The sequence below is a fragment of the Somniosus microcephalus genome, chromosome 1 (assembly GCF_052327205.1).
Source record: "Somniosus microcephalus isolate GS21.2 chromosome 1, FLI_Smic_1.0, whole genome shotgun sequence".
Classification (NCBI taxonomy): Eukaryota; Metazoa; Chordata; class Chondrichthyes; order Squaliformes; family Somniosidae; genus Somniosus; species Somniosus microcephalus.
Genome location: NC_140987.1, coordinates 451,322,844 through 451,348,414, shown reverse-complemented (window position 1 = coordinate 451,348,414; position 25,571 = coordinate 451,322,844).

Genomic DNA, 25,571 nt, shown 5'->3' with positions numbered 1-25,571 from the left:
TAGCTTTATAACTGATCTGAAACTGAAAGCATAGACAGGTAATTTCTCTGAGCTCAAAGCATCCATGATTCGTGACCAGATTGTGTTTGGTATTCATGATAAGAAAAGTCAGGGAACGTCTGTTGAGAGAAACCGAACTAAATTTGGAAAATGCGGTGAAAATATGCCAAGCCAGCGAGCTAGCTCGAAAGCACGCGAAGACTTTCAGTGAAATCAATAATGATGCAATTCTAATGAGTGATAATGCTGCTGTCGGTGCTGTGTCCTATAAGGGGAAGAAACATGGGCAGAACAGAAATGAGAAGCAATCGGAGGATGACATTTTTAATTGTAAACGCTGTGGTTACAAACACCAGTTAAAACAATGCCCAGCATTTGGAAAAATGTGCACAAAGTGTAATGGAAAGAATCACTTTGCTAAACAATGCTTTTCAAAAGTAAAAACAATGAAAGGGCAACAAGTTAATGTGATTGAGAACATTGATTTAAGTGAGACATCTTTTGTAGGAATGGTGTCATGTGAAGATATCAAAAAAGATACAGAAAATGTGCAGCCCTCAGAAATGGACAATGCTGAACATAAAGTCAATGCAGTAAAAGTGGACAAATGGATGATCCCACTGCAGATAAATGGAGCATTAGTTACATTGAAACTGGACACTGGGGCAAAAGCAAACTTAATCAGTATGAGTGACACAAAAAATATGAAAGAAAAGCCCAAAATACAGAAAAAGTCAGTACTACTGAAGAGCTATAATGGACAGAAAACAGATAGCTTAGGTGTATGCAGACATAAAGTGACAGTCAAAGACAAAGTGTATCATCTCATGTTTTCTGTTGTGGCTGAAAGACTTGATTCGATACTGGGTGACAAAGCTTGTGAGGACTTAGAACTGGTCAAAAGAGTCTACCGTATAAACTGTGCCATAAGCAGACCAGATGACTCAGGTGTTGAAGCAGAGAGCCCTTCAAGGATGAAAAGGCCAAAGGGTATCCATGTCTTCAAAAAGCCTAGTTACTCCAAGAAGAAAGAAAACGACTTTAAGGTCAAAGAGAAGCCAAAGGAAGAAAAGTCCAAAGATATAACCGCAGCAGATGTTGTTAAGCAGTGGAAAGAGAAAAAGAAAAAGAAGATGCCTGCACCAGAGCAGGAAGCAGTTCCGGTGGATACTCCTTCTTCCCTCAGGCCAATCTTTGGTGTTCCATTAGCCGAGGCTGCTGAGAGGACTATGCTGTATGATGGGATCCAGCTGTCAGCAGTTTTTTCGAGAGTGCATTGACTACATTGAGAGTTATGGCATGAAGAGTGAAGGAAACACTGAAACCCTCTCCAAGCAAAGATCGCAAGGAGACCTCAATCTATACAAGAGCAGATTGATGACAATGCCGCAACTGTATCTTGTCATTCACCACCAGAACAATCTCATGAAGACACATCAGACTTACCCGTGTTGAGAAGATCCACACGTGAAGTAAAAGAGCCTGATAGACTTAATCTTTCAGTACAATGTAAAGCTTTGAAAATGTGTTGACTGTTTTGAAAATGTTTATGTTTATAGAGCACTAACAAAAGTGTTACTGATATTATCTTTATTGTTTTCTTCAAAGTTGATTGATATTGATTTTGTTAAACCTCAAAGGGGGATGTAATGATCAATAACATGTCATTCTATAGTGGACAATAGGTGGAGCCATAGAGCTGTGTAGAGCTGTATATAGCTGTATGTATAAGACTACACTACCCAGCTGTATGTATATTAAGACTACATTACCCATGAGGCACTAGGCTACCCACAAGGCAGCAGTCAAGATGGAAGCCTCTACAGATACTGTACCTAGTCCACATGTGCTCAATAAAAGTGTCTAGCAAAAGCTAGCTGTGTTCATAATAAAAATGTCAATTTATTAATGAACATAAGACACCTGTATATAGCACTGAGTGTTAATCTGTACAGATCAGTTCCAATGTGAACCACGTTGAGTGAACACCTGTTGTACCGTTCTCCTGCAGTCTGTGTCTTATTATACACGGACACAACATTGGCGACAAGGCAATTTCGAACCTACCTGCAACTCTGCATCACCTCCCGGGGATTCGTTCCTGGAGGTCTGTGGATTGGAGGTCAAGGCCAGAGACTCGGGCGTCGACCACGGGCAACCCCCCAGTCATCCAGCAGAGACTCGAGAATTGCGGGGGGAGGCTGTCGAGAGCCAGGCTTGGCTTTCCAGTCGAGGTGGTCCAGCGAAACGGGCTGGCAACAGGTGGTGCGCAGACCCTTCATGGACAGCGGCGGGCTAGAGCCCGACCGAGCGGCACAGCAAAGGGCCGAGCAGTGTCGATGGGGGAGAGAGAGAGAGGGCAGAGCACACAGGGCCCAGCTGGTGTTCAGGGGCTGAGCAGCATCAAAGAGAGGGAGAGAGAGACGCACAGAAACCCGCGAGGTGCCGCCATTGCCACGAGGACCGCCGAGAGCGGCATTGGCAGCAGCGCAGGAGAAGCACACAAAACCTACAGGGCACCGCCATTGCCATGAGAACCACCGGGAGCGGCGTTGGCAGCAGCGGGGGAAGGAAGGAAAGCGCGGGAGACGCCACTTTAAGCCATTGGGAGATGCCATTTTAAACCACACCCAAAATGCAGAAGAGTGGCAGTGTCACCGCATTTGACAATGAAGTTGAAGATTGGACTACATATGTCGAACGAATAGAGGTATGCTGCAAGGCAAATGAGGTGTCAGATGACAAGAAAGCGTCGGTATTGTTAAATTTAATGGGTGCAAAGACGTATGGTTTATTACGAAATCTAGTAACCCCAACGAAGCCAATGGAAAAGAGTTTTGAAGACATAGTAATGATACTACAGGAACATTTAAAGCCAACACCGCTGCTGATAGCAGAAAGATTCAAGTTTCACAAACGGAACCAGCATAAGGATGAAAGCAATGCTGATTATTTAACAGAACTGCACAAACTATCGAAACACTGCCAGTGTGGAGCGGGACTGGCAGATACCTTAAGGGACAAGTTTGTGTGTGGGCTTCAAAGTGAAGGAGCACAGAAATGGCTTTTATCTGAAAAGGACCTTACGCTGGAAAAGGCTTTCAGCATTGCGGTATCAAATGAAGCAGCAGCACATGGCGCTGCAGAGATACAACAGAGACCGCAAGAATATGGCACAAACGAAATGTCATATAGAACAGAGAAGTGCTATTGCTGCGGCAGAACAACACACGACCAGAATGATTGCTGGTTCAAAGACAAAGTGTGCAGAGAGTGTGGAAAAGTAGGACACATAGCACGAGTCTGCAGGTCGGGAAAGAAAACCAGCAATAAGAAACCTACCAAAGAAAAGTACAAGAAGGTACATAAGATGACGGAGAATAGTTCAGACGAACATAAGAGTGATAACGACTCCGAAAGCAGGGAACTGAGTTGTCTGAAACTACATAATGTGATCACAACGGAGGATCACCGAACCATTTGGGTCACTCTCAAGATAGCAGGAGTCCAGGTAAAGATGGAATTGGACACAGGATCAGCCCTAACAGTCATAAACCGACGGGACTACGAGCGGCTATTCTCACACATACCCTTGAGAGACACAAAAATTATTTTGAAGACGTACACGGGGCAAAAAGTCTACCCCAAAGGAAAAATAAGGGTGACCGTTATATATAACGGTAAGGAAACACCAAAACTAGACCTGTATGTATTGCAAGATGGAGGACCACTATTACTGGGACGTGAATGGATCCGGAAAATACAACTGGATTGGCATTCCATACAGGCACTGACTGTGGCTGACAAAAAGGATGACGACGTCACACCTGGGCGACTGTCAAAGATCCTAACTGACGCAAAAGAAGTGTTCCAGCAAGGACTCGGAACACTAAAAGGCATGACAGCGACGATTAAAATTGAAGAAAACGCAAGCCCAAAATTTTTTGAGGCCAGACCGGTACCTTATGCAATCCGCCCATCCGTCGAAGCAGAGCTGGAGAGTCTTGTACGTTCAGGTGTACTGTCCAAGGTAGACTGGAGCGAGTGGGCTACAACCATCGTCCCTGTGATGAAAAAGTCGTTGAGCAGCACGCCTGGGGAACCAAGGAAGGTTCGCATCTGTGGGGACTTTAAGGTAACAGTGAACCCGATCCTTCACACCGTACAATATCCACTTCCGCGGATTGAAGATATTTTCGCCTCGCTATCTGGCGGGAAACGCTTCACTAAGATTGATCTGGCCCAGGCGTATCTGCAAATGGAAGTAGAAGAAGCATCAAAAAAATACCTCACAATCAACACCCATAAAGGTCTCTACCAATACAACCGGCTGGTATTCGGGGTAGCATCAGCTCCGGCTATTTGGCAGAGGGCAATGGAACAAGTCCTGCAAGGGATCCCAGGGACCCAGTGTTATTTGGACGACATCCTGGTCACGGGCGAAAATGACAGTGATCACCTTGCCAACCTGGAGCAGGTGCTCACTAGATTGCAGGAATATGGGCTCCGAGCTAACCGCCCCAAATGCGAGTTTTTTAGAAGACAGATCTCGTATTGTGGCCACGTTATCGATAAAGAGGGGTTACATAAGTCCCCAGAGAAGATTGAGGCAGTAGTCAAGACTCCAGCACCGGAAAATGTGTCACAACTGAGGTCGTTCCTCGGGTTGGTGAACTACTACCATAAGTTCTTGCCAAATTTGTCTACAATACTACACCCACTGAACACCCTACTGCAAACTGGCGCGCCATGGAAGTGGAGTGACGAATGTAGACGAGCTTTCCAGAACAGCAAAACACTAATCACATCGAAAGAGTTATTGGCCCATTGCAACCCAGCATTACCAATTCGGTTGGCATGTGATGCGTCACCCTACGGCATTGGAGTGATGCTGTCGCACAAATTCTCGGACGGCTCAGAGAGGCCAATAGCCTTTGCGTCACGATCACTAACCTCAGCCGAGCGTAACTACACCCAGATTGACAGGGAGGCCCTCAGCCTAGTTTCGGGAGTGAAAAAGTTCAATCACTATCTGTACAGGCAGAAATTCACCTTGCTGACTGATCACCAGCCTCTTGTCTCCATTTTTAAATGAAGAAGGGCGTTCCGGTGATGACTGCGCAACGACTACAAAGATGGTCACTTTTTCTAGGGGCGCATCACTATGAGATTGAATATAAGGGCATGAAAGAGCATGGAAATGTTGATGGGCTATCACGCCTGCCACTGCCTACTGCGGAGGAAGCACCAGCAGTGGATCCTGTCGAAATATTCCATTCGACTATAGGCGGTGGAATCAGATTCCAGAGGAACTTTCAAAAGGCAATTGGACATGTACTTGAAGACAACTCATTAGCAGAGTTGGGGGGAAAAAACCTGGGTTGTGGGACTAAATTGGACGGCTCTTTCGAAGAGCCAGCACAGGGATGATGGGCCGAATGGCCTCTTCCGTATGGTAAGATTCTATGGGCTGGATTTTGCCAAGGGGGAGCTTTTGGAGGCGGGACTCCTATTTGTCGGGTTTTAGTCCCGCCTCCATCAACTTCTGGCCAACCCACACTATTTTCCCTTGATTGACCCTGTTAAGCCCGCCCAGCGGGTTTAGCAGGCCAATTAAGGGGAAGCCGGTTACAGAGAACATCAGCGTATGACGTTTCAATGAATTGTCATCGTTTGACAGCTCTGTGAAGCTGTCAAACACTGACATTCTCTGTAGTTTGATGAGTTCTTGAATTCAAGACTCATCAAACCTCTTTCTTTAGCAGAAATTAGATGGTTGCTGCATTGGAGAATGCTTCTGCTTCTTCTTCTTAGGAACTGAGGATGACTTATTGGAGAATGCAACAGCCATCTGTCATCTCTGCCGCGGAGGTGCGAGACTCTGCGCATACCCAACAAATGAAGTCTGCAGGAAGAAACAAAGGTAAGTACACTTTTTCTAACACTTTCCACTTACCTCAGATACTCACCTCTCCACACTTGCACCCATCACTTATCTTCACAGCGCACTTTTTGAGCCCCCTGACCCCGCAGACCCACTACTCGACTCGGTGACCCTGGCAGGGTTCGCAGCCTTCGGGAAGCCCGCACTTGTATTGAGCAAATTGGGGATAATCCTCATATCTGCCTGTTAACTCCCTGTTAACAGGCAGATAAGTGGCACTAATCCCCTTCCTGCCTCCAAGGAGATGGGACCCAGCGCGGGCCGGCTACCCGCCTCATGGCCAGATGGCACGGAGGCGGTTTGGGCACCCGCCCCCAGATTCTGCCATTTTCCCTGGCAGTCCCACCTCCAAACCTGCCTCCCCAGGGCTGGCAAGATCGCGCCCTATGACTCTATGACAAATTATGGAGATTTTTGTGCTCTGCCTCTGGAACCAAGGTGGAGATTACCCAACCGTGTTTCCATCAGACCCCTTGATGAAGCTCTAACCCGATGAATCTGCACTGGACTCAAACCTGGGTCCTAGAGCTGAAAGAACAGGGTTCGGTTACCAGTCTCCACTATAGGTATCAATTAAGCTAAGTGTCTGACTGATGGAAGGGCCGTGCACAGCTTTCAAATCAGGCATCATTTTCTTTTGTACAGGTTGATGAAAGCATTGTTGTGAGCATCGCACCTTCGAGTTTATAGATTGTACGCGATGCTCTGAATTTTCAGCAAACATATTTCAGCCACAGGTGGCAGTTTAAATCATTACCAACCCAGCGAATTGCAGCGCTGACTCTTAAACATACTCAAAAAAAAAATCCAAATTCACCACGCAGTGCGGCTTGTAGCAATCTCTCAATTAAATACGCTACAGTCCTTAGTGGATGCTGAATGCCGTTTGCAAGCCAAGTCCAAGTTCATGCAAGTGCAGATTTTAGAGTGTCCTCTTTGGCTAATTGACTTGTGCATTTTAGCAGAGTTTATTAAATTAATTTTCCTGGTCTTGAAACAATTAGAGACGCAAACCTTGGCCAACTGCCTAATTCCATCTGAGAGTCCTAATTTAAGTTGATCTTTCTTAAGCACCTCCCAAATCGGTGCCCATCTTTCCCGGAACCCCATGTTTGAAGCCCTCCAATTAGGTTTCCACCCCTGCCATGGTACTGAAACGGCTCTTATCAAAGTCACAAAAGACACCCTTTGTGACTGTGACAAAGGTAAACTATCCCTCCTCGTCCTTCTCGACCTATCTGTAGTCTTTGACACGGCATTGTAAACGGCATTCAGCATGGTTTTATGAAAGGCAAATCATGTTTGACAAATTTGCTGGCGATCTTTGAGGATGTAATGAGCAGGGTGGACAAGGGTGAACCAGTGGATGTGGTGTATTTGGATTTCCAGAAGGCTTTCGATAAGGTACCACATAAAAGGTTACTACACAAAATAAGAGCTCAAGAGGTTGGGGGTAATATATTAGCATGTTTAGATGATTGGCCAACTAACAGAAAACAGAGAGTCAGGATAAATTGTTCATTTTTCAGGTTGGCAATCTGTAACAAGTGGGGTGCTGCAGGGATCAGTGCTGGGGCCTCAATTATTTACAATCTATATTAATGACTTGGATGAAGGGACCGAGTGTAATGTAGCCAAATTTGCTGATGATACAAAGATAGGTGGGAAAGCAAATTGTATGGAAGGTGCAAAGAATATAGATAGGCTAAGTGAATGGGCAAAAATCTGGTAGAGTTTAATGTGGGAAAATGCGAGGTTATTCACTTCGGTAGGAAAAATAAAAATCAAATTATTATTTAAACAGAGAGAGATTACAAAATGCTGAGGTACAGAGGGATCTGGGAGTCCTTGTACATGAATCACAAAAAGTTAGAATGCAGGTACAGCAAGTAATTAAGAAGGCAAATGGATGGTTGGCCTATATTGCAAAGGGAATGGAATATAAAAGCAGGGAAGTCCTGTTACAACTTTACAGGGTGTTGGTGAGACCACACCTGGAGTACTGCGTACAGTTTTGGTCTCCTTATTTAAGGAAGGATATACTTGCCTTGGAGGCAGTTCAAAGAAGGTTCAAGAGGTTGATTCTGGAGATGAAGGGGTTGTCTTATGAAGAAAGGTTGAGCAGGTTGGGCCTACACACATTGGAGTTTAGAAAAATGAGAGGGAATCTTACTGAAATATATAGGCCTAGAAATTCATTTGGTAGCGCCAGCCGCTAGTACCTTAAGAGGTCGATAAGTGGGCTGCGAAGCGGCTAGCGCCCTGGCACGGCACGATCTGCGCCTCTCGCGAACTTGAGTGAACATTTAGCGGCGGCGCAAAACTGCAATGCCCGCTCAGCTGCGCGCGCAGATCCTGACGTTGTTGTGTATGTACCTTTAAGAGAATAACTGGTCTCAGACTGCAGTACCAGCAGTGACCACCCCTGTATAAAAGGCGCTAGAGAGCCTCTGTTGTTTAGTTTCGTTTATGCCTTTCACCAGTAAAGATCTCTTTGTTTCTCTCCTGCTAGTCCGTGTCTCAATCATTCACGGACTTAACACTGGCGACGAGTTAGAAACAAACTTACCTGCAACTCAGCAGCAGCTCCGACGACGTGTTGAAGGTTGGAGCCAGAAGAAAGAAGAAAAAAAAAAAAATAGGCCATTGAAACTCGAGAAACGGGCGTCAACCGTCAATCATCGATTTCAAAACTTGCAGGAGAGACTGTCCAGAGCCAGGCTGGGTTCCTCGGTCCGTGGTTTCCCAGCTAATCGGGCTGGTGGCAGGTAGTGCTCTGATCCTTCCTGGGCTGCAACGGGGCCGGGCAGCAAGTCGGGAAGCAAGGAGAGAGAGAGAGGGTGGAGCATACAGGACGTGGCCGGTGTTTCGAAGCTGGGCAGCGTTCAGACCTCAGAAGAGGGAGGGAAGTGTCCCAGAGGGTCCGCTCCATGATGGGAAAATAATAAAAGAAAAAGAATACGCGCAAGAAACCATGGAAAGCAGCGCTAACAACAGCGGGGAAGAAGGAAAAGCGTGGGAGGCGCCATTTTGTTAAATCGGAGAAGAAGGCAAAGCGCAGGAGGCGCCATTTTAGATTTGCAAGATGCCGAAGACTGGCTGTATCACTGCTTTTGATAATACATTAGAGGACTGGACCACGTATGTGGAAAGAGTCGAGGTATATTTCGAGGCAAACGATATAGCGGAGGGGAAAAAGGCATCGGTATTGTTAAACTTAATGGGCGCTAGAACGTACGGCCTATTGCGGGACTTGATTACTCCAGCCAAACTGAAGGCGAAGAGTTTTAACAAAATTGTTGCTGTTCTACAGGAGCACTTAAACCCTGCACCGCTGTTGATAGCAGAAAGATTTAAATTCCACAGGAGAACTCAGCACAAAGATGAGAGCAATGCTGAGTATCTTACGGAACTACGCAAGCTATCAAAGCACTGCCAGTTCGGAGCAGGACTGGCAGATACCCTACGGGACAAATTTGTCTGTGGACTCCTGAGTGAAAGAACACAGAAGAAGTTACTCGCAGAAAAAGAGCTGACGCTAGATAAGGCTTTCAGCGTGGCAGTATCGTATGAAGCAGCAGCCAGGGGAGCTGCAGAAATACAACAAAAACCATAGGAATACGGCACCCACGAAATGGCACGGGGATTTGCAAAATGTTATCGCTGCGGCAGAACTAACCATGACCAGAAGGACTGCTGGTCCAAAGACAAAATATGCAGACAATGCGGGAAGATTGGACACATTGCACGAGTTTGTAGGTCTGGGAAGAAGACCAGCGACAACAAAAAGGCTACTAAGGAACCGTACAAGAAAGTACAAAAGATGACGGACAGTAGTTCCGAAGACCAGATGAGCGATAGTGAATCCGGAAACAGAAGACTAAGCTGTCTCAAACTTCACAATGTAATCGCAAAAGAGGATCACCGAACCATTTGGGTCACTCTCACGATAGCAGGGTCCCAAGTTAAAATGGAATTGGATACAGGATCAGTGCTAACCGTCATGAATCGACGAGACTACGAGCGGCTATTTTCACACATACCCTTGAGAGAGACATCCATCGTCTTGACGACGTATACGGGGCAAAAAGTATACCCCAGAGGAAAAATAAGGGTGCCTGTCAAATACAATGGCAAGAAAATACGGAAATTGTATCTCTACATACTGCCAAATGGTGGACCACCGTTATTGGGACGGGAATGGATCAGGAAGATAAACTTAGATTGGCATTCCATTCATGCAATGACGGTGGACGGTAAAAAAGATGAAGACGTCACTCCTGGACAATTGTCAACAATCTTAGCTAACGCCAAAGAGGTATTTCAACAAGAACTGGGCACGCTTAAAGGCGTAACCGCCTCGATAAAAATAGAAGAGAATGCAGTTCCCAAGTTTTTCAAAGCGAGACCGGTACCATATGCAATTCGCCCAGCCGTCGAGGCAGAGCTGGAGAATCTGGAGAAGGCGGGCGTGTTGTCTAAGGTCGACTGGAGCGAGTGGGCAACACCCATCGTTCCTGTCATGAAGAAAACGTTAACCAATAAGTCTGGAGAGCCAAGGAAGATTCGCATCTGTGGGGGTTTCAAGGTGACGGTGAACCCTGTCCTTCGCACAGTACAATATCATGTTCCAAGGATAGAAGACATCTTCGCCTCGCTGTCTGGAGGGAAGCGTTTTACAAAAATTGACCTAGCACAAGCATATTTGCAGATGGAGGTTGAAGAGTCCTCTAGGAAGTATCTCACGATAAACACTCACAAAGGCCTTTACCAGTATCATCGATTGGTATTCGGAGTAGCATCGGCTCCGGCGATATGGCAAAGAGCGATGGAACAAGTCCTGCAAGGGATTCCGGGGACTCAGTGTTACTTGGACGACATCCTTGTAACAGGTGAAGATGACAGTGAACACCTTAACAACCTAGAACAGGTGCTCACTAGACTACGGGAACATGGGCTGTGAGCCAACCGCCCCAAGTGCGAATTTTTTAAGAAACAGATATCGTATTGTGGCCACGTGATTGATGAAGAGGGGTTACATAAGTTCCCTGACAAAATTGAAGCGGTTGTTAAGGCCCCAGCGCCTGAAAATGTGTCGCAGCTGAGGTCATTCCTCAGGTTGGTGAATCACTATCATAAGCTTTTGCCGAATTTGTCGACAATTCTGCACCCACTGAACGCCCTGCTACGAATGGGGGTAGCATGGAAATGGAGCGATGATTGTAAGCGTGCTTTTCAGAAGAGTAAGGGCTTAATCACTTCAAAGGAAGTATTGGCTCACTACAACCCAGCACTGCCAATCAGGCTGGCGTGTGATGCGTCTCCCTACGGCATTGGGGCGGTACTGTCACATAAATTCCTTGATGGTTCGGAGAGGCTGATAGCTTTTGCGTCACGCTCATTAACTTCTGCCGAGCGTAACTACGCCCAGATTGACAGAGAGGCCCTCAGCCTAGTGTGGGGGGTGAAGAAGTTCAATTACTATCTGCACGGTCAAAAATTTACTCTACTAACCGATCATCAACCTCTTGTCTCCATTTTCAACCCTCAGAAGGACGTACCGATAATGACAGCACAATGGCTGCAGAGATGGCCCCTTTTCCTAGGGGCACACCAATATGACATCAAGTACAAAGGAACTAAACAGCATGGAAATGCTGATGGATTGTCACATCTACCGTTGCCGACGGTGGAAGAAGAAGACCTTGCATGGATCCAATGGAGTTATTCCACTCGACCATAGTCGAATGTCTCCCTGTGACGAATGCAAACATAGAAAAGGAAACACGGAATGACCCGACACTATCACGGGTCTATGATTTAACGGTGAAGGGATGGCCAGCACATGGCGAACCACTGCTGCCAGCATTCTCGCCGAGAAGAGAACAGCTGTCAGTGTGCAGAGGAACCTTGATGTGTGGATCCAGAGTAGTCATTCCACCTAAGTTGACGGATAGAGTGCTCAATGAGCTTCATGAGGGTCATCTGGGTGGGGTAAAAATGAAGAGTTAGCCAGAGCGTTTGTGTGGTGGCCGGGAATTGATAGAGAAATCGAAGAGATGATCAAGAGCTGTGCAGGATGCCAGAAGGTCCAAAACGCCCCACCACAAGCTCCTCTGCATCCATGGGAGTGGCCCTCATCTCCATGGCAAAGGGTGCACATTGATTTTGCTGGTCCCTTCATGGACTCGATGTTTTTAATTGCGGTGGATGCACATTCAAAGTGGCCAGAGGTAATAAAAATGTCCTCAACCATCACGGAAAAAACTATCACAGTTTTACGAACCATATTCGCCAGGAATGGGCTGCCTGAACAGATTTGCTCTGACAATGGACCACAGTTTGTGTCTGAAGAGTTCCGGAGGTTCTTAAAGAACAATGGTGTTAAGCATTACACATCTGCCCCATATCATCCAGCCACTAATGGATTGGCCGAGAGGTTTGTCCAAACATTCAAGAAGGCTATCAAGGCAATGTGTAATGAAGATATACCCCTACAACACAAGGTGGACAACTTCTTGTTTGCCTACCGGAATGCGACACATGCGGTTACCAACCAAACTCCAGCCATGATGTTCTTCAATCGAAGACTACGATGCCGCTTGGATTTGGTTAAGCCAAACGTCCGAAGAGATGTGGAGAACAGGTAGTTTCAGAATATGAATGAAAGGCCGACCAATAGTTTTAAGATAGGTCAACCAGTTTTGGCCCGGGACTACCGCACTGAGAATTGGCAACCAGGAACGATTTGTACACGACAAGGACCTCTCATGTATACCGTGGACGTTGGGGAGAGCATTGTAAGACGACATGCTGACCAGATTCTAGAGTCACTGGAAAACGTCAACTCCACACCACGATCTGATACACCTGGTAATGAAATCGACGTTCCAATTGCAGCTACCGCAGACCCGGTAATATTGGAAGCAGATGAACCAAACAACGACATTGATTCCGACTCAACATTGCCAGAAGAACCTGATACCCCAAAGAGGCGTTATCCAGACAGAATCAGGAAGCCTCCTCAAAGACTGAACTTATAATTGCTTAAACTTAGCCAATGTATCTAGCAACCGTAATTGTGATTGTAATTCGTTATCATTAGTTGTTAAATGAATGTTATGTATGTTTATCTAAAAGGGGAGGAATTGTTGTGTATGTACCTTTAAGAGAATAACTGGTCTCAGACTGCAGTACCGGCAGTGACCACCCCTGTATAAAAGGTGCTAGAGAGCCTCTGTTGTTTAGTTTTGTTTATGCCTTTCACCAGTAAAAATCTCTTTGTTTCTCTCCTGCTAGTCCGTGTCTCAATCATTCGCGGACTTAACAGACATCATTTCAAGGTTCAACGCCCTTGGTGCGCCCCGAACCGGAACTTCAGTGGCGCCACCCTTATTTCCGCCTGGCGTTCCCAGCGACTGGTTGAGTGGAACGGTTCCCATTCGCTGTGGGGCTGGGGGGACGCTATTTAAAGGGGGCTCTTCCTGCATTCTTTGTGGTAGCCATTTTGGACCACTCCTTCTGTGTGAGAGAGAGAGAGATTTGCAGAGAGACAAAGGGAGAGAGCTTTCTGCATTGACTCAGCGCTCGCACAGGTACTTCTGGCTTCAGCCCAGAGCTTTGCAGTTGGATTGATTTTTCAGTGCCGTAGCCTTGAGTGGCCACATATAATGGGGGCTGCAATGGGTGGAAACGTTGGGTTTCTCCATTGCATTGAGAGGGCTCAGAGATGCCGAGAGAGAGTGCTAATCATGGCCAGACGGAGGAAGACCAACAGGTGGCGGCACAGGAGGCCTTACCCTCCCAACTGCCAGCACTTCTCCTACCTCAACATGTCTGAGGAGCAGTGCATTCGGAGGCTTCGATTCAGAAGGGAGGTGGTCACTGAGATCTGCCACCTGCTTCAGAGAGATCTGCAGCCTCAGCTGAGGAGCAGGATGTCTCTGTCGGTGGCAGTGAAGGTGACAGTGGCTCTCAACTTCTATGCCACCGGCTCCTTCCAATCCGCTACTGGGGACATTGCCAATGTCTCCCAGTTCACAGTGCATTGCTGCATCTGCCAGGTCACGAATGCCCTCTTCAAAAGGAGACATCAGTACATTTCCTACCCCATGACCCTGGACAATCAGCAGGAGCGCGCAATGGGATTTGCAAGAATAGCGGGCTTCCCCATGGTCCAGGGTGCCATTGACTGCACGCATGTGGCTTTGGGGGTGCCTCTAGAGAATGCCAAAGATTACCGCAACTAGAAGGGGTTCCATTCGTTGAACGTGCAGTTGGCGTGTGACCATAGGCAGCTGATACTAGCTGTCAATGCCCGCTTTCCAGGCAGCAGCTACGACCCCTTCATGCTGTGCCAGACTTCTGTGGCAGATATTTTCGAAGCCCCGGCTCACCCAGCAGGCTGGCTTCTCGGGGACAAGGGCTATCCTTTGTGCACCTGGCTGATGACCCCGCTCCGTGCGCCCAGCAACCCTGCTGAAGAGCGATACAATGACAGCCATCAAGCGACCAGGAACATCATTGAGCACACAATCGGTGTGCTAAAGCAACAGTTCCGCTGTCTGGACCATTCCGGGGGAGCCCTTCAGTACTCGCCTGAGCAAGTCTCCCATTTCGTTGTAGTGTGCTGCATGCTGCAAAACCTGCCTATCCTCAGGACTCAGCCACTGCCAGGAGACATTGGAGGACCACCAGAGGAGGAGTAGGAGGAGGAGGAGGAGGAGCACCAAGATGGGAGGGAGGCACAAAGTGCAAGGGCCGTCCGTCAGCGGCTTATTGCAAGTCGGTTCTAGGCCCCCTCTCAGGGAATGGCTTGTGTCATTGAAAGAACATGAATGGAGCCGCTCCGCAAACCCTGAGCTGGTCAAGGCAACAAATAGTTCAAAGTGCAAACATGCACAATCTAAATAAAGACAATTATTTATTTAATAAACTCTGTGCCCTTCCCGCATGACAAACAAATACAGAGAAACCCCCCAAAAAACAGTCAGACACATAACTGGCTCTCACAACCTGGAGACAATGAACAAAAGAGTTAAACAAAAATGACCATGATCCTCGGCCTTCACAAAAAAAAAACACAGCATTTTGCAACATCTCCTACTTTTTGGCCTGCGAGGGTGATCTGCCTCGCTTTCGAGATTGGCCCCTTCCTGCCCTGTAGCTCCTCCGCAATGGGACCCCAGTGGCTGCAGCAAGGCTGGGGGAAGGCTGCTGAGGGTCAGATAGTGAGTCAGCTGATGCCCTTGGGGGACGGCCTGGCCCAGCTCTGGGCCTGGAGGGCCCGGCTGCTGACTGCTCCAACTCTGCTTGGGCGGCAGCAGTCTGTCCTATGGGTGGTGGCAGCTGCAGTGGAGGAGTGACAGTGTTGGCAGCAATCTGCCAACCTGACAGAGCACAGGCACTCCCTGGTTGGACAAGACACTGGCACTCGCACGGGGCAGCACTGAAGCATGCGCAGCAATCTGCTGAAGCACAGACTGCTGGCCTGCTGTGGCACGGCGAGGGCCCCGGCGAATCTTGCCCGATCCAGCGAGGGTGGCAGCAGTTAGTGCTCGTGTGGCCCTGATCTGTGTCTGCATCAGACCAGCCAGTGACTGCATGGCACGACCAAGCACTTGGCTGGAAGCCGCTTGTGCTGCCCCTAAGTCCTGCAGACTCCTTGCCTGTGCTGCCCCCAAGTCCTGCAGACTCCTTGCCTGTGCTGCCCCGAATTCCTGTACACTCCTTGCCAGTGACTCTATGGAGTCAGGCATCCTTGCCACTGCAGCCATGAGCTCAGAGTGCCTGCGCTCCGCCTGGGCGCCCATTTCACCAAGGAGCCGCACCTCCTCTGCGCTCACTGTAGCAGGGCTGGAGGCCACACTCTCCCTCCGGGGAGAAGGCCGCCAAGCTTTCCTAGCACCCTCACGTTGCTGCAGCCCTCTGGGCCCCGGAGCTTCACCCTCCTCAGACCCTTCCCCCCTGCTCCCCTCCAGGGAAGACGTGTCCCCATCATGGCCATGGGCTGCCTCGGCTGAGGGTGGCACTGATGTTCCGGCTTCCTCTTCCTCCTCCTCGCCTTCCGATTCACTCACAGTGGCAGCTTGAGGGCCCGACTCCTCACCTGGCGAATCAGCATCTGAAAGCAGGGAGGTACAAGAGTTGCTTTAGCGTGAGGACAGGGCGGCAGCGAGGGAGGCATGAGTGCTACAATGCACTGTATTGGTTCGATAGTGGCAAAGGATGCTGGTGTGAGGCACAAGTGGAAAGAGAGAGGTCAAAAAAGTGATGACCTTACCATTGCTGTCCAGAATGGGGTTGGCATCTCCAGTGGCGACGGGGCCAATCAGCCGGCCTGCCATAATCCGTTCCACTCGCTGCTCCAGATCGCTGAGGTCTTTAAGTTCAGGACGGCCTCCCCCGGTCCGTTGCTGCTGCCTCCTATTGTGGGTCAGGTTGCCCTGCAAGAGAAAGGACGGGCTCTGAGTACAGTGTGACGTCCTGATCTTGGCTGCAATGCCTCCCATGGTCGAATAGCCCCGACAGTGTGAAGCCCTGATCTTGGCTGCACTGCCTCCCATGGTCGAATAGCCCTGACAGTGTGAAGCCCTGATCTTGGTTGCACTGCCTCCCATGGTCGAATAGCCCTGACAGTGTCAAGCCCTGATCTTGGCTGCACTGCCTCCCTTGGTCGAATAGCCCTGACAGTGCCAAGCCCTGATCTTGACTGCACTGCCTCCCATGGTCGAATAGCCCTGACAGTGTCAAGCCCTGAATCGGCTGCACTGCCTCCCATGGTGGATTAGCCCTTACAGTGTGTAAAGTGGTGAAATGTGCATATGAGTTTCATGAGAGGCCCATAGGTGTTGGATGAGGGCTGGGCATTGGGGCTTTCAGGGCACTTTGGCCATAAATTGAGGTGCACATGCAGGGATGAAGAGGATACTGGAAAGGGTGCTCACCCTGACAACCCGAGTGAGGTCGTTGAACGTCTTCCTGCATTGCGTTGGGGTCCTGGGTACCATGCGGCTGGAGGTCACTCTGTGTGCCACCTCCCTCCAAGCTGTTCTATATTCGTTGGGCAGCAGCCTCCTGCCACTGTCAGGAAACAGGATAGATCACCTGCGCTCCACTGCGCCAACCAGAACCTGCAGGGCCCCCTCACTGAAGCGCTGCGCTCGCTCCCTGGCCCTCTCCATGGTCGTAGGCGTAACGATGTCGCAGCAGGTCTGTCCAGGCCTAGAATCAGGGCTCCAATGTGCAGGGCGTGGCTGCAAGCCAAATCGACCCTCCCCCTTTAAGAAGTGACCGGCGCCAGCGTGTCTGCCTGCAATCGCTAACTGGCCGCACTTGCGCTGCGCCCGCCCTCGGTGGTAGTGCCTCGGCTCGCCGGCTTAGTGCCTTAGGATAGTCGTGCACCGCTTGCTTTAGCGCAGCAACAGCCTCTTGGGGCGATGCAACTCAATTTCCCTGAAGGTGGCGCTAAGTTGCGCCGGGCGCTAAATTTAGCGCACGCTCGACTGTAGTGCCCCAAACATGGCGATACTGAATTTCTAGGCCTTAATATTCTGAAGGGGCTCGACAGGGCAGATGCAGAGATGATGCTTCCCCTTGTGGGGGAATCCAGAAGTAGGGGTTATAATTTCAGAATAAGGGGACACCCTTGAAAATTGAAAATGAGGAGGAATTTCTTCTCTCAGAGGGTCGTGAATCTTTGGCATTCTCTTCCCCAGAGAGCTGTGGAGACTGGGTCATTGAATATATTTAAGGTGGAGATAGACAGATTTTTGAACGATAAGGGAGTCGAGGGTTATGGGGAGCGGGCAGGGAAGTGGAGTTGAGGCCAAGATCAGATCAGCCATGATCTTATTGACTGGCGGAGCAGGCTCGAGGGGCCAAATGACCGACTCCTGCTCCTACGTCTTATGTTCTTATGTTCTTATGACACGGTGGACCACTTCATCCTTCTCCAACGCCTCTCCACCATCGTCCTGCTGGGTGGACCTGCCCTCGCCTGGTTCCATTCTTATCTATCTAATCGTAGCCAGAGAATCACCTACAATGGCTTTTCCTCCAGCTCCCGCACCGTTACTTCTGGTGTCCCCAAACGATCTATCCTTGGCCCCATTCTATTTCTCATTGACATGCTGCCCCTCGGTGACATCATCTGAAAACATGGTGTCAGTTTTCACATGTACGCTGACGACACCCAGCTCTACCTCACCACCACCTCTCTCGACCCCTCCACTATATCTAAATTGTCAGACTGCTTGTCCGACATCCGGTACTGGATGAACAGAAATTTCCTCCAACTAAATATTGGGAAGACCGAAGCCATTGTTTTTGGTCCCCACCACAAACTCTGTTCCCTAGCCTTTGACTCCATCCCTCTCCCTGGCAACTGTCTGTGGCTGAACCAGACTGTTCGCAACTTTGATGTCATATTTGACCCCGAGCTGAGCTTCCAACCACATATCCGCTCCATTACTAAGACTGCCTACTTCCACCTTCGGAACATTGCCTGACTCTGCCCCTGCCTCAGCTCATCTGCTGTTGAAACCTCTATCCACATCTTTGATCCCTCTAGGCTTGACTATTCCAACACTCTCCTGGATGGCCTCCCACATTCTAGCCTCCATAAACTTGAAATCATCCAAAACTCTGCTGCCCATGTCCTAACTCGTACCAAGTCCCGTTCACCCATCACCCCTGTGTTCACTGACCTACATTGGCTCCTGGTTAAGCAACGCCTCGATTTTAAAATTCTCATCCTCGTTTTCAAATCGCTTCATGGCATCGCCCCTCCCTATCTCTGTAGTCTCCTCCAGCCCAACAACCCTCCGAGATCTCTGCGCTCCTCTAATTCTCTGATTTCAATCACTCCAGTATTGGCGGCCGTGCCTTCAGCTGCCAAGGCCCTAAGCTCTGGAATTCCCTCCCTAAACCTCTCCACCCCTCTCTCCTTCTTTAAGACGCTCCTTAAAACCTACCTCTTTGACCAAGCTTTTGGTCACCTGTTCTAACATCTCCTTATGTGGCTCGGTGTCAAATGTTGTTTGAGAACGTTCCTGTGAAGCACCTTGGGGCGTTTTACTACATTAATGGCCCTAAATAAATGCAATTTGTTGTTGTTGTTAATCAATGGGGTTTACATAGGAACTTATTTGTTTTTTTTTACTTACCCATAAAGCATTGATCAAAAAGTTCTTCTGCTTTATGACATTCATTATGCCTGCATTCACTTCTCTGTGGCTCACTCATACTGCACATTAGTATGTTTTGTTGTTCGAGCGACTTTAAGTCATTAATAATCTATTGGCTGTGAAGTGTTGCTGCCCTATTCACAATCTACTCAATACATAATGCAGAAAACTCCATTCTTACAGCTGTATTCCTCAATCTAATATGCAGTGAGTGAAAATGCTGTGCCATTATAATAAGATTTATTTTGAAACATTGTTTACGCGTTCTGGGTGTTAAAATCTCTTTAATATATATTTACAGCTTGCTCACTTTCTCACGTGTTATCTTGAAAAGCATTATATTTAAGGGACATCTTAGTCTTTGAGGGGCAACTTGCAGTTTCCCGGTCCATGGCCATTTTACAGGCTCTGTCTATATCTGCGAGGAAAGAAAAAATCAATAAGCAGCGCGCAGTTCATAGATTCATTACATTCTGGGTTGGCCATGTTCCACAGGTAACTAGTGGTTATCTAACTAATAATCTATAGCATGCGAGTTCAAATCCCACTCTGGCAATTTGAGCATTTGAATTTAGTTTTCCAAAGAAATCTTGTAGTAGTAAAAGTGACCGTGAAGCTATCGGATTGTGGTAAAAACCCATCTGGTTCACTAGGGTCCTTTAGGGAAGGAAATCTGCCGTCCTTACCTGGTCTGGCCTATATGTGACTCCAGACCCACATCAATGTGGTTGACATACGGAATGCTTGCCTTTATTAGCTGTGGCATAGAATACAAGAGCAGGGGGTTATGCTTCAACTGTATAAAACACTAGTTAGGCCTCAGCTCGAGTACTGTATGCAATTCTGGTCACCACATTACAGGAAAGGTGTGATTGCACCAGCGAGGGTACAGAGGAGATTTACAAGGATGTTGCCGGGAGTAGAGAATCTTAGCTATGAGGAAAGACTGGATAGGCTGGGTCTGTTTTCCTTGGAACAGAGGCTGAGGGGAGACCTTATTGAGATGTATAAAATTATGAGGGACATAGATAAAGTGGATGGAAAGGACCTATTTCACTTAGCAGAGGGGTCAAAAACCAGGAGGCACAGATTTAAAGTAATTGGGGGAAGGTTTAGAGGGGTTTTGAGGGGAAATGTCTTCACCCAGAGGGTGGTGGGGGTCTGGAACTCACTGCCTGAAAGGGTGGTAGAGGCAGAAACCCTAACCACATTTAAAAAGTACTTGGATGTGCACTTGGGATGCTCTAACCTGCAGGGCTATGGACCAAGAGCTGGGAAGTGGGATTAGGCTGGAGAGCTCTTTGTTGGCCAGTGCACACACGATGGGCCGAAATGACCTCCTTCCCTGATGTAACTTTCTATGATTCTACATCGCTCGGAGTTGCAAGGCGGAGAACTGTGGGATGTGTCACAAAGGCCCCACCCGCTGTGAGTGTGAGGCAGAAGGAATTCCCTTGAGTGATGAGGAGATGGGAGAAGGAGCAGGAAGTGTGAGTGGAGCGGCTGGAGGATGGAGCAGGCGGAGGACACAGCTGGTGAATAGAAGGAGAAAAGTGTGCAAGAAGAGGCAGAGAATTGTGGAGCAGTGAACAGGATGGAGATGTTGGAAAACACACCAAGTACAGTGGAAAAGGACAAAGACAGCAGCGGGCACCACGGGTCGAGGGCAGAATTGAGTCATAATACGGCTCGGCTCTCCTTAAAGAAACTGTTGTCCGCAGGGGGAGAGGGGATGGGAGCTGGGTACAGGCTAAGTGTAAGTACTCCAAAGAAAGATGGGGAGTCAGATATCTTGGGGAGCAGGAGGGGGCAAGACAAGGAGAGAGTGCAAGAGGCAGGAGCCTCAAAGGACAGCAGGACGGGAGCGGGGAGACAAAGGCGCCAGAAGGGAGCAAGATAGGTGCAGATACGCCATTGTCCCAGAGAGAGAGGAACGGGGAGCAAGGGTCAGCGGTGGAGATGAGGCCGAAGGGACTGGCACTGTTGGAGAAACTGTGATAGCAGGAAGACGCTCTAAGGCAGATTATGTATCTGACGGGGAGCAGGGACGGGAGGTTACAGAAGAGCTCGAGAGTGAGGAGTCAGAGGGGGACAGAGACATGGAAGTGGGGGGGTGGGGTGGCATCATGTGGAAAGGGGAAGGTTAGTGAGGGGCAGAAGGAGGGAGAAGGGGCAGCTCCTCAGCCCAAACCTAATGTAAGGAAGAGGCTGAAACTGCAGGGAAGGTTCAAACAGGAGGTGAAAAAGAGCCGGAGGCTGCAGGAGAAAGCAACAGCTGCCTGAAAAGTTGGGAAAGAACATGAGAGGAGGGAAAGGCTGGAGATTAAACGACGGGGGAATTATCAGGCACACTTCCCTTATTTGGAGCCATGATTACTGATCAATTTTGAAAGTACAATAGATTAGTATATATTATGGGAGACAAATTAAATTCAGGATTTGATGTTAATAGGTGGAGGAATGGCTGTGCAGAGCGGCGGAATGGATTTGTATGATACAATGGAATGATCACCATGTTGCAAATGTTTTTAATGTTCAATAAATAATATATATATAAAAAAAGAGGGTAGTATGCTTGGCTTCTGAGTCAGAAGGTTGTGGATTCAAGTCCCACTCCAGAGACTTGAGCACAACAATCTAGGCTGACACTCCAGTGCAGTACTGAGGGAGTGCCGCACTGTTGGAGGTGCCGTCTTTCAGGTTAGATGTTAAACCGAGGCCCCGTCTGCTCTCTCAGGTGGATGTGAAAGGTCCCATGGCCACTATTTCAAAGAAGAGCGGGGAAGTTCATCCTGGCCAGTATTTATTTCTTAATCAGCATCACTAAAACAGATTATCTGGTCATTATCACATTGCTGTTTGTGGGAGCTTGCTGTGTGAAAGAGCCGGCGCAGACTCGGTGGGCCGACTGGCCTCCTTCTGTGCTGTACTATTTTAAGATTCTATGGGAAATGCAATGGGTTTTTATATAGTTAGATTTTCAAAAGGCTTCTCAAAAGATTTCCAATTGCGAATGGATGACTAATGTAGAGTTTAGAAGAATGAGAGGGGATCTCATTGAAACTTATAAAATTCTAACAGGACTAGACAGACTAGATGCAGGAAGGATGTTCCCGATGGCCGGGGTGTCCAGAACCAGGGGTCACAGTCTAAGGATAACGGGTAAGCCATTTAGGACAGAGATGAGGAGGAATTTCTTCACCCAGAGAGTGGTGAACCTGTGGAATTCTCTACCACAGAAGGCAGTAGAGGCCAATTCATTAAATATATTCAAGAAGGAGTTAGATATATTTCTTAAGGCTAAAGGGATCAAGGGATATTGGGAGAAGGCAGGGACAGGGTACTGAATTTAGATGATCAGCCATGATCGCATTAAATGGCAGAACAGGCTCGAGGGGCCGAATGGCCTACTCCTGCTCCTATCTTCTATGTTTCTATGTAAAAAGAGTAAAAGTGAGCGCCGCCGTAGCTAGAAACTCTGCAATCTAGAAAGGGGTTATGAGCGAGTTAAACCAATGTATGCGTTCAACTGAACAGTCATGAAACATACTGATGAGAACATCTGAGGTCACTGTGGAAAGATTGTAGCAACCATCAGCCAAGTGCAAGCTACTGGGTTGTACTCACAGAAGACTCAAACATTAATCAAAAGAGGTTGTCGTGCAGGTACTGCATAAATCACTGGTTGAAATTGTGCAGCTTTCCATGCATAATATTAGTCAGCGCACCGCAGAAAGCGGGATTGTAGCCTCCAAGAGGTTTTAAGAAGTAGGAGCCATATATTAAAAATTAAACTAAGTAGGGAATTTAGGCAGGATGTTCAAGTGAATAGTAATAGACACGCAGAATAGGTGATCAGCGAAGACCATTGAAGCAAACAGCTTGAATTCATTTAAGATTCAGCCACTTGTTGAGGGCACAAATTATAGATGATCAAAAATAAAGAATTGAAATGGGAGGTTAGAAAATACATTCTGCCCTCCAATTCGGGCCTCTTGTTCATCCTCGAGTTCAATCACTCCACCATTGGCGGCCGTGCCTTCAGCTGCCGGGGCCCTAAACTCTGGAATTCCCTGCCTAAGCCTCTCCACCTCTCTACCTCTCTTTCCTCCTTCAAGACGCTCCTTAAAACCTCCCTCTTTGACCCAGCTTTTGGTCACCTCTCCCTAATATCTCCGTATGCAGCTCAATTTCAAATGATGTTTGATAATCGCTCCTGTGAAGTGCCTTGGGACGTTTTACTACATTAAAGGTGCTACATAAATGCAAGTTGTTGTTGTTATCTATGAATTATTTGAAATGGGAATTTGATAATTGCTTGAAAAGGAGGATTGATCAAAGGGCCAATGGTCTGTTTCTGTGCTGTGACATTTTATCAAATGTTTCTGAGGCAAGAGGGTTGTACAAAGAAATCGTGACAATGTGGGTTTGAAGTCAATGGAAAAGAATGTTGGGCAGGTTGCACGACAGGCGGAGGGTTCGCTATCGCACGTTTTGTGCTACTGTCCAGGACTAATATCATCTCCTCTATCTCCCTCTGTCTTCCTTTCCCCATACTAACTATAGACTTTCAAAATGCAAAATTTTCAAAAAACAGCCCATCTATTCTCCTAATCTATTCAGCATTGACAACGTCCTGAACTAGTTCTCTCAATCAACATCACTAAAAAGCAGATTATCTGATCATTATCATGTTGCTGTTTGTGGGAGCTTGCTGTGTGCAGATTGGCCGCTGAGTTTCCACGCTACAACAGTGGCTACACTTCAAAAGTACTTCATTGGTTGTAAAGCACTTTGGGACGTCCTGAGGTTATAAAAGTCACTATATAAATGCAAGTTAGTTCTTCCTTCCTTCCTTCCTTCCCTTTTCCCCTTTCATTTCCTTTCCCTTCCTTCCCCTTCCTTCCTTCACTTTTTCCTTTTCCCCTTTCCTTTCCTTTCCTTCCTTTGACTAATTCGATAGTTCTTTCAAAGAGCCGGCACAGACACGATGGGCCAAATGGCCTCCTTTTGCACTGTAAGACTCTTTGAACAGGAGCGCTTTGGAATGCAGTATAGTCAGACAGCAACCTTAACTAAAAGAAAGCCAAACAAAAAAAAATGGTGATTCATTCATTAGTGGAGGCATCAATGATTGTAAAGGTCACTTCAGTAAGTTGCCACTTTTCACGAACGGGGACGAGTCATAAAAGTTCTCCTCATAGACTGAGCAAAATAGATTGTTGTCTTTAACGGCTGGGCGATAAGCAACAGACGGGAATTGCACACCAGTAACGGAGCCTCATGAGTTTTCTTTCCACTAATCTCAACGAAAGGATATTCCAGCGGGTTCCGTAAGGGGCATGTGGGCCTCCGCTAACTTTCCGTTAATACCACTTTTAAAATAACGGATGTAAGAAGGTCAGAAAAATGCATTAAATGTTTATCTGGTAATATTACCGACATTCAACGGCATTACCATCACCGAACCCCCCAACATCAATATCCTGCGGATCACCATTGACCAGAAATTTCACTGGTCCAGCCACATAAATACTGTGGCAACAAGAGCTAATCAGAGGCTGGGTATTCTGTGGCGAGTGTTGCACCTCCTGACTCCCCAAAGCATTTCCACCATCTACAAGTCACAAATCAGGAGTGTGATGGAATGCTGTCCACTTGCCTGGATGAGTGCAGCTCCAAAAACACTCAAGAAGCTCAACACCATCCAGGGCAAAGCCGCCCGCTTGATTGGCACCCCATCCACCACCTTAAATATTCACTCCCTCCACCACCGGCGTACCGTGGCTGCAGTGTGTACCATCTACAAGATGCACTGCAGCAACTCTCCAAGACTTCTTCGGCAGCACCTCCCAAACTCGCAACCTCTTCCACCTAGAAGGACAAGGGCAGCAGACGCATGGGAACATCATCACCTGCAAGTTCCCCTCCAAGTCAATCACCATCCTGACTTGACAATATATCAGTCATTCCTTCATCGTCACTGGGTCAAAATCCTGGAACTTGTAAGATTCGTAAAATTCTCACATTCCTCCAAAGTTATTAATAAAAGGGACCCTGCATGAATATTTTAAAAAGGGTACCCAAAAGATGGCATCCGCACCCCGTGACCAAAAGCCTGCAAGATTTTAAAAGCTTGGACTCTGTAGCAGCTCAAGCAGCTTTGGGGAAATCGAAACCTAAAATGCAGTTTCTGTGAAAAAGGACTTTGTATTTTGGTAAACAGACAGCAAACATTGAATATGTATTAAGCCAGATCGTAGACAGATCAGAAACAGTTAGGCCTATACTTGAGGCCATCAAGTTGTCTGCATAAATAATCGGAAACAGCTTATAGAAGCCGTCAAGGCTGTACAGGCCGATTAGAATGCATTAATAACAACACAGCCCGGACATCAGGCCATTAGGTGTGATAAACAGCCATCTAAAAACAGTTAGTT